Source organism: Gambusia affinis, linkage group LG14, assembly GCF_019740435.1.
Source record: "Gambusia affinis linkage group LG14, SWU_Gaff_1.0, whole genome shotgun sequence".
In the NCBI taxonomy this organism is placed as follows: domain Eukaryota; kingdom Metazoa; phylum Chordata; class Actinopteri; order Cyprinodontiformes; family Poeciliidae; genus Gambusia; species Gambusia affinis.
In genome coordinates, this window is record NC_057881.1 from 18,590,367 (window position 1) to 18,599,982 (window position 9,616).

Here is a 9,616-nt window from a genome sequence, read left to right on the forward strand (position 1 = left end):
TACCAACCTGGTCGCTTTTCGGCGACCCAATGATATCATCCCGCACTGCGTGAGAAGGGTGACCAAAATGTGCTTTTCTATTACGTGAAAGTTTTTAACTTGCTACTGCGACCAAGTAGTCGAAAACAATTGATTTCGACCGCAAAAATGTACTTTAAAAGTAAAGCTATTTGATTCACTGCAGCGCTCGGATTGGTCTTGCAGTTTGCATGAGTAAAACTGATCTTCAGAATGTTACTAATGTAATTTTTTTGTTTGCAGGCCAGTAAGTTTAAGTAAGTTAAGCGCTACCCTCATCTGCTTCCTGCATTTAGAGGTCTGGCTGATGATGGAAGAAATTCCTACAGAGAATTATAGATGCTTGTATTATTTTTTTCCAGCTTCTTTTGTCTGGCCCCTCCCACTCTCCCACTGGCTTCTCAGGGCTTTAACGGAAAATCACCATCATGGCTTTTTGCTAGCCTGTTTTTCTGCTGAGACTCTTGACAAACGTTGGAAGCACCGTGCAGAAGTTGGATGATCCCAGAACAGCAGTTTTATCCTGAAGCTCTCAGAGAGAAGCTTTACGTGTGACCAACTTTTTGCTTGTGATGACGTCGCTCGTACAAGGCGCGTGCCAGACGTCGGCTTCGACCGTGTGAGTCAGACGCTGCTGGGGGACTGCGAAAAGAAAGTGATGGAAATCAGGGTACGATTCAGCTCAAGAGAGGGGGTGGGTAAGTCAGGGAGGAAGGTTGAAAAAAGAAGGGGTAGAAAGAGAAGGGAGGAGGTAGAGGAGGCAGCCCATGACATAGCTAAAGCATTAGTACATGCCTGTTGGCTGACGTCCACCGAGAGATTTCTGTGTCTGGTTACTGCCTCTGCTTTCCTTCAGATCACTTCTCTGATTCCTCCTCTTCGTGTTGCATTGTCAGCCAACCTTTACTGCAACTTACCTTGGCATCTTTTCATTTAGAAACCAGTTTCATTACTGATCTCTAATGTTTCGCTTCACTGAACTTTGCGGTTGTCTTTAGTTGTCTCAGTTCACAATGACAAACAGGTGGGTCAAGAAAGTCCAGTTGATACTTTTAACCTGTTTTCTCTGTAATGTTTGAATCACACATTTTATTTATTTCTTTTTTTTGTTAGTTTGTTTGTTTGTATGATCCAAGTCTCGGAGATAAATGACACGAAGAAGACAATGACCTAGCACAATGTCAGAAACAGAGAAAAACTTCAATGCTCAATCAGAAATCTTATTTCGACATGATCAGTTTATTCCTATTTGTGCACCTAATGGATTCAAAATCTGTTGAAAATCCCCTGAGAGCCCATAAGGCTCCGTGAAAGGGTCGGTGCTTACTTTACACATCAGATACACTCGTAATGCAAAGATGGAGGCGAAAGATGTTTTATTGAGAGCAAAAATTTTAGAGTTGGGTTTGAATTTCAAGTGTGGGTGTTGCTCTTCTTTGTCCACCTCTGGTGTACATGACCTGTTTCAAAGAATATAGCAGGTAAAGGGCAGAGGAAATGGGTGCTGATTCAACTTTGCAGGGTCCTTGGGTTTATAGCTGACGTTTATCTTTTTTTTATTAAATAAAAAAATGTTAATAAAGTGATTGAATAGACAATTATTCAGGAACATTATGCATTTATCAGAGATCTTTCCTCCCAAGAGCCAAATTATAGAGATTTTAGGTAGTTCAAGGCTTTCTGCACAGAACCGTCACGCTAACTGGTAAATGACCAGTTGGCGTGACAAAGTGCTTGCATAGTGCTTTGTCAAGTTCAGATGACCACAAAGTGCTTCACACAACAATCAGCCATTCAGTTCGGAGAAAATCCTGAATGAATGTTTTCATTAGCTTTGGACTGAATTTAGCGCTACTTTATCTCCACGTGACACTTAAATTAATTCAAATCAACAGGAAAAATAAACTCTCAAAATAACAATGACTCTGATCAAAACGTTTCTGTTCTTGACTGTACGTGACCCGATTTAAGAACAATATAACACATCTGACTTCCACGAATGTTATGCTCACTTGTCTTCCCCATTTTGAACTCATAGAAATATAAAAAATGAATGTGCCTCTGTGTCACATCATGGACAAATTTGCAGAGTTAATTTGGGCAAAGAAATGTAAGTCTAATTTTGTAAAAATAGTAATAAGTTTTTTAACCGTGTGAGTTTTTCTCCTTTGACTAGGTGTACTCGTATTAAAGGCTGGATGTTTGTACATTTTTTTTTTCAGTTAAATAAGGGTACTCCCATAAAAAAGTAATTTAATATAAGAATTTTCACACTTGTACTGGGGGTTCCAGTATTTTTGCTATCATTACTTTATAATGTCTGATAGCTCTCCAGTACAAACCAGAGAACTCCTCATTTGACTATGAGATTAAAAATCTTTTGAAAATGGTGGTATTTCCAAAGACATAAATTATAATCGGCAGGTTGCTGAAACACTGATTTTTAATTCTGTTGGAGTTTTATTTCCTTCAGAAACGCACTTTTAGCTCCAGTATGGCATTTTAGTAAGTTAGCTTTGCAGCGGTGTCAGTATTACTCAGTTTAATCAAATTTAAGCCCTAAAATTGTCCCAACACACAACAAGGAACCATTTCTGCACAGCTTGGAAGAACTATTTGCTGCAGCCTCCAGATGGTGACCAAAAGAAATGCAAATGATCACAGACTGCTGCAGGTGAATCATATTTCCCAGTGTCTAATTTTGCTAAATCAGGCTTTATCGTGCACCTGTGGCAAATCACCAAAACCATTTTGTTGAGCAGTTTAGTCAGTGTGCTACAACAGTGATGGTTCCACATTACTAAAGCACTTCTTTTTCAGGGTTCATTCACCTGTAATCTGACTCACCAACACTTTCATATGTGACTTAAGTTCTAACTTTCACATCCAAGAATGAAGTTCATCCATCCATCCATCCATTTTCTTTACACCCTTGTTCCCTAAATGGGGTCAGGAGGGTCGCTGGTGCCTATCTCCAGCTGCGTCCCGGGCGAGAGGCGGGGTACACCCTGGACAGGTCGCCAGTCTGTCGCAGGGCAACACAAAGACATACAAGACAAACAACCATTCACACACACACTCACACCAAGGGAGAATTTAGAGAGCCCAATTAACCTGACAGTCATGTTTTTGGACTGTGGGAGGAAGCGAGAGAACCCAGAGAGAACCCACCATGCACAGGGAGAACATGCAAACTCCATGCAGAAAGACCCCGGGCCGGGAATCGAACCCAGGACCTTCTTGCTGCAAGGCAACAGCTCTACCAACTGCGCCACTGTGCAGCCCAGAATGAAGTTCAATTAACACATTTTCAGAATAAACTTCAAATTCAGCACTTTGTATAGTAAAAATATTCAGAACTCGTCTGTCTGTCTGTCTGGATTCCTACCATCTTTCCTCACAGCATAAACACACATATGTTTTGTTTTTTTCTCTTTGCTTCAGGGAGTGCCTGCTCTTGTTGCTGCTCAGTTCGTTGACCAGACGATCTCTTGCAGCCAGTCATAATGCTGAGGCGGAGTCTGGCTTTTTTTTTTTTCCATTCCTGCTTTTTGTCTTTTTCTTCCCCCTCCCTGCTGGACTCAAAAACTTTATGACGACCCAAAAATTCTTCCACGTGTCCTCTGCAGGAACTGGAGGATGGAGGAAGGAAGAAAGGAAGAAGCAAGTCTGTTTTTTTGTTTTTTCTTATCCAAGCTCTTCTTGTGCCTAAATTTAACCAATCAAAACCAAACTTTTCATATTGATTTTCATTTCTAGAAGTGATGACCTAACATGTTGTTTGTCTTTCACTTTGCTTTCATTTGAGTGTCTGAACACTCAAATGAAGAGAAAGAAAACCAGGCAAAGCAGAAAATAAACATCGATTTTTTTTTTCTCCAGCTTTCAATAATTTAGTAATAATTTATATTCCACTTCAGGGCAGTGTAGATTTTTTAAAGAATAAAGTGAATAAATATTCACTTTACCAAGTCCTGTCTTCACTAGCTCAAGGCCTAGAATACATGAAGCATCATTAACGTATCAACAGAATTATGCAAAAAAAAAAACAACCCAAAAAACAACAAAATTTAAGAAATTGCTCAATTGTTTTCATACTTTTCAACAGATAAAAAAAAATATGAAAGTGGTGTTGTGCTCAGTTCCCTTTGATTTAAAACTCCTAAATAAAACCTGGCCTCAGATGTCACGCTAATCCCAGCATTTAAGCAACGCACTCCAAATTAACAGCAACTCCACTGTGGTGGAGGTGGCCACTATATTATATTTGCCACTATATACAATATATAGTGGCATATATTATATATGCCACTGTACATATATTAGTGGCATCATCATGCTGAGGGACGTTTTCTTCTTCAGCAGGGCCAGGACAGCTGGTTGCATTTCTAGTACAAGATCAAGATATATGCGTTGAAAAGATGCGTAAACTGTTGGATGGTGTAATTTAATATCTACACTCAATTTTAAGGACATGGAGCTGCATTGAGGAAGTCCCCACTTTGAGCTTCAAGGGTAAGAATGAAAACAGAAGACTGAATTAACCGCTGAAAATAAGGTTCCCCCCCCTTTGATTCAGTGAAGCATTGCCTGCCTGTAATCACAAAGCTCCTGAGGCTCTGATTCAGTCTGTTCTTGTCATCACTTTGAAGCTGCTGTGGTTTTAAACAGAAGAGAAGGACCTCAGAAAGGATGGCACCGTCCAATAAACTGTGAAATACAGTCAACACGTTTACACTGAGGGGTGGTCTGTAGACGTTCAGTCTGTTGAGGAGCTTCATAAGAACTGCAGAAATGAAGAAAACATTTGAAACTCCAGAGGCATTCATTATCAGCTAAACTAAGCTCAGTTTTCTTCTTTTCACACAAAAATATCTGCTCACATACTTATTAATACACACACGCACCCTCACACACACTCTCACAGGTGAGCATGTCTGCCACTCAGGCGGTCATGTTACTGTGTACTCTCAGTCTGTGTAAAACAGGGAGACCACAAGGAGCAGGACTCAGCGGTGTTTCCTCTCACTGCTCCCATGAGGTTGGTTCTGCTAATGCACACGCTCCGATTCGCACACGCACGCCTACAAACTCACACATTTTGGCTGTGGGGGAGGAGTTCGCACCCCCCGAGACTGTTACTGCAGTAGTGAGGCCGAAGAATTGTAAAATATTTGCAAGTATTTCTGAAACAATACCGATCAAGTTTCAAAATAGCAAACATTTTCTTTTTTTTAATCTGTTTTCAAGTCATTTTTTGATTTTGTTAGAGTTGAGTTTGTTGTTGGTTTTTTTTTTTGGACATTGGATTTAGTTAGAGCCATACTGTGTCTTACCATGCTTACTGTATTGGTAAAAATCATGAAAGTTCTGGAAAGTAACCTCCACAATCCATTTAGTGTTTGGGAAGACACAGAAAGCAACAACTGAGTTCCAGGAAATACCAGATAAGTTCTGGGAAAGTAAGAAGTAATAGAAGGTACCTAAAAGTTCCAATAAAGTGTCTGATAAGTTTTAGAAAATACCTATTAAGTGCTAAAAGAAATAAATAATAACTTTTGGGAAAGTGGTCAGTTAGTCCGAGATAAGCACCAGGCAAGATTTCAAACAGTAAGTGGTACTCTTAAAAAAAAAAAAAAAACACTTTGTTCATTAAACGTTTCATCAAAGTAGCCGGTGAGCTCTGGAAAGTACTTTGTAACTTCCAGAAAGTGATCTTTAAGTACTAGTACTGTCATGGTACTCACTAGCTCCTTAGTGAACCTCCTGGAAAAGTACGAGGTGAGTTCAGAAAAAAGTAATTGGTAAGTTCTGCAAAATCTGCAGAAAAGACCTGGTGGTGTTTGGCAGAGTGACCTCTAAGCTTCATGAAAGTTTCAGCTGTGTTATGTTGTGCTGTAGAGATGCAGAGTTAATCATTTTGTTCTCCTTCCGACTTTCAAGTAGAAATCCTGAGAAAAACCAACAAACAAGGGAACGAAAGAAGGTAGAGCAAATATTCACAAACACAATTTCTTTCTGATTCCCGTTTCAGATTTGTATTTGAATCCGGTTAAAAACCTTAAAGAGGACTTGGACTGCTGGTTGCATTGCAGCCTCAGAGATCTGGACTTTTTCCAACACGTCTGGAATCCAACAGGATCTTCTCTTCTTCTTTCCTCTTCCAGGTCTTTTGATCACGCCCTTTGAGGCAATAATTACTTCTGAACTTTTAAAAGAAGCACATGCATTTCCTGCCGAATGCCAAATGGGTCAATATGTGTTGCAAATGTCGTTGGATGCCAAATCTAAAGACACACAATAGTAACTTTGATTACATTCTAGGGTAAATCGTTTTTCAGAGTGGGGTTGTGAAAAAATCTTCTTAAGGTTCCTTTAAGAGAAAGAAAAACGCAACTGCATTACAAAAGCATGCAACTAACTTAAAATTCCCATGGAGATTTTATTTTTATTAACAGTTTTATGCACATTGATATTCTTTTTTCTTTTTTGTTTAGGTGACGTGGCTGACTCAGACTTTCTGCTGCTTTTGGCGTTCACCCTCGTCTAAAAGGGGACGGGAGAAAAAAAATCATAATGACAAGCCCTCGCGGCCGGAGAGAGCAGAGAGCTGGCAGCTTTGACTCGTATTTCGCTGCCTCTGCCCGTCTACGATGGAGACAGGTCTGTGTTTAGGGCGGGGCATCTCCCCTTTAGAATAACATGGAATTAACCTCAAAGTCGGCAATTCAAAGTCTCCATTTTGTCATCTTCATCCCGTCTTACTCCGTAAACTGTCTGCTTCCTTTATGATCTTTATGTCTTTTTAATCTTTTTGTCTCCTTTCTTCATCTTCATCCTGATTTCTCCTTATGAATTGTTTCGTTAAAGACCCGTTTTGATGCCTAAAAGTCACAAGTGTCATGTTTAGGTCATGAAAAAACAAGTCTTTCATTTTCTGGATTCTCAGACCTGTTCTCATTTCGTTTTTACTTCCCGGCCAGATGTGTTTCTTCTCTGGATCGCCCCTTGTGCCGGCCCCCGTGATTCATTTTCCACAGACACTTAAAAGGTCCAAACGTCTCCCTTCCCCCCCCTCCTTTCTATTTTTCCCTCTCTCTTTCCACCCGGTTTCTTGTGCTCAGGCTCCTACTGCTGGATTGTCTCAGCCTGCACTTTAGTCAGAAAAAGTGGAAGAAAACACTTAGAAGGCATGAAGCCGGCATCGGACCCTGCGTCGCTAAAGAGCTGATGGATCATTACTGTCTGTCTCTGCTCATCTGGGGGTCAAAGGGCATGAGGTGGGAACAACCTTCTCAGGTGGATCTTGGGTACTGGTGGAAGAGATGACAACCCACCTTCAGGCAGAGGAAAAAGACAGGTGGCTTCTCTTGTGGACTCCATTACTTTCACTGAAGGGAGGGGAGATGAGGAGGAGACAAAGAAACCTGCATTTACCGCCACTCCTCCTCATCCTCCTCATCCTCCTCCCTCGTTGAACCTTTTGCTTTGCTGCCGCCATATTCTCACCCTTCCCCGTGCCTCGTCTTCCAGTGCTAACATTCACTACCAGCTTTTTCTGAGTCATTTTCTCATTTTCTCACTGGATTCTGATTGGCTTACCACTTTGCATCGTCATTTGGGTGGTAAAGCACTAAAGTTTGCCATTGTCATTAAAAGCAGTTAATATCATTGTTTACAACTGTGTTGATTTGTTCTTGCTAAACCAACAACATGCTTTTATGCTTGCAAAGATACTTACTAAGTTGTCACACAGAGCTGTTTGTGTTTAACATTTTTGTTAACTGTTTTAGTTAAATCATTCTAACATTGTATATTTTAACACGGACCTCTTCCCAACTATCCCAAAAAAAGTATAGCAAAAGCAGCAGAGCAACTACTGTGATTCTCCAGCCTGCCATGAAATTTTGGAACAACTTAAAATTTCTTTTGTAGCATTACGCTACATGTATCTTTACACTACATGTAGATATCAATCTCATTGTTGTGAAACATTGACCAATAGAAGACATTGTTGAAATGATAGCACTGCTTGATCTCATACTACACCATGCACGTTCTCTGTCTGCGCTGATGAAAATTCACTCTCCTAGACATGCTAAGTGTTTGAAGTGGCTCCTACAGCAGGGCTGTCCAACCTACTTTCTTATTAATTGTGCTAATAATTATTCAACCAATTTGGGGCGGTGGTACACTGTAAATAGAACATTGTACTTTCAGTTAAATAGTGCTTGGCAGTAATTATGTTTGGATAGAAAACCACAGACTGAACAGCAAAACCTATCTTTTTGTATCCTGATGTAAAAGCAAGGCGTAAATGTTTCATCCTTCAACTCAATACACATGAACTATACAACATTTTTTACACTAAGACCCGTGAAATTTTTGAACATTATGGAATAATGCTCAGTGTTAAGAAAAAAACTTTGAAATCACAACTCAACTCTGAAACTTGAAGCTCACAGACATGTTTTTACTCTGGATTTCTTTTTCTGTTAAGCCACAAAGCGCCACGGATAAAACAAAAGCTTAGCTCTGTTACAAATGCACAAAGGACAAAGATTTCAGTGGTTCATAGAATCATAGCTGTATATCCGACGTCTGCTCTGTAAAAAAGTGGGAGCCACTTATACCTGCTTGTTATCGACACATTGCCCATGATTGCACGTTGAGTGAATCCCCCTTCATTTCCAAGGCAATAATGAGAAAAATGAAAGGTGGGCCTGGGAGAAGAGCAGCCTACAATTATGTGCTGTCTGCTCTGCGAAAAATACGGAGTTCATTTTGTTGAAATGTGTGGCACATATCACCACATAATTTACATAACACTTTTAAAAAAAATGTTTTGAATCCTTCACCTTAAGCATGTACTGTGTTTTCCCTGCTGGCCTTTTAAATCCACTGTGTGAGTTTTCTGCTTGACATAAGGTCAGTGTGGATTAAGAACAAGAAGAAGCACTAAAGCAAGTCGTAGAACAAAGGTCAAGCTGCTTAATTCAAGCCGCTGCCCTCTGTTTTGCTGGGTTTGATGTGTATAGCAATTTTCTCTGACCTTACACAGACCTCTGATTTATTCAAGTCAAACAGTCTTTATTTGGAGGTCAGCAGGATGCTCACTTTTAAAAGGACAACCACATTATTGTGATTCAGGTCTGCAGGGAGGAAAAAAATATAGAGGAGGACATTATATACAAGCATTCAATAAGAGACGAGGTCTGTGTTTGTTTGAGGATTTATTTACTTGAAATGCATGTTATAAGAGTTTATCTGGAGAGTGAAATTTACATTAAAAGACTGATAATTATCGCACCAGATTCAGCGCAAACACCAGTTAGAGGCTTAAAAGTTAATGAGTGTTTAGTTGCAGCACCTTCATGAAGAGCTGCACAGGGATCATCCTCAAATGAACCCAGCCTCCCATCATCCCATCAGAGGAAACCTCCTGCCACGTTGTCTCCAGCTAGCGTTCAGCCCTCCTCCTCATCTCTGTCAAACTCTGTGACTCGTCCTTATTCCCTCGCTCTGCTTTTCCCCGCTTTTCCTTTCAATTCCTTACTTGAGATTTTCTTACTTCTTTCTGTCGTTTTTCTTTCTTTTC

General features: G+C 40.2%; 1 long non-coding RNA gene across 1 annotated transcript; it reads left to right on the top strand.

Annotated features, from left to right (window-relative positions):
* Positions 1–280: 280 nt before the first annotated feature.
* Positions 281–7,694, top strand: LOC122843787. Its single transcript, XR_006372775.1, has 3 exons — positions 281–637; positions 6,053–6,185; positions 6,516–7,694. It is a non-coding gene; the product is annotated as an uncharacterized LOC122843787 (long non-coding RNA).
* Positions 7,695–9,616: the final 1,922 nt, after the last annotated feature.